The sequence below is a fragment of the Acanthisitta chloris genome, unplaced genomic scaffold (genome assembly GCF_000695815.1).
Source record: "Acanthisitta chloris isolate BGI_N310 unplaced genomic scaffold, ASM69581v1 scaffold27082, whole genome shotgun sequence".
NCBI lineage: Eukaryota > Metazoa > Chordata > Aves > Passeriformes > Acanthisittidae > Acanthisitta > Acanthisitta chloris.
The window spans coordinates 1,524-1,790 of NW_008661479.1; the positions used below are offsets into that span (position 1 = coordinate 1,524).

The 267-nt window shown below is 55.1% G+C and overlaps 1 protein-coding gene across 1 annotated transcript in view; it reads right to left on the reverse strand.

The window, feature by feature from the left end:
- The window catches only part of MARCH2 (membrane-associated ring finger (C3HC4) 2, E3 ubiquitin protein ligase), a gene marked incomplete at its 5' end in the record, with an annotated part of 6,019 nt that overhangs the window by 1,464 nt on the left and 4,288 nt on the right, over positions 1–267 (reverse strand). The window lies entirely within an intron of this gene.

Genomic DNA, 267 nt, shown 5'->3' on the forward strand with positions numbered 1-267 from the left:
ATGCTGCAATCATGTCTGAGGCTGCAGGGATCAGGCTCTGCCAGTGACTGGATCCTCAGGGCACACACACAGGGCTGGGCAAGGTGGTGAAGGTGGGCAGGGAAGGAAGACACTAGTGCTGCTAACTGCCAAGAGCACAGGGATGAAGTACTTCCCATCTCAGTCCCAAAGAGGCCACTGCAGTCTGCAGAGCAGTGCCAGGGACTGCACAGGGAAGTGCCAAAAACATCTCCAGACAGCACATGCACGTAAAGAGAGAAAGGGAAA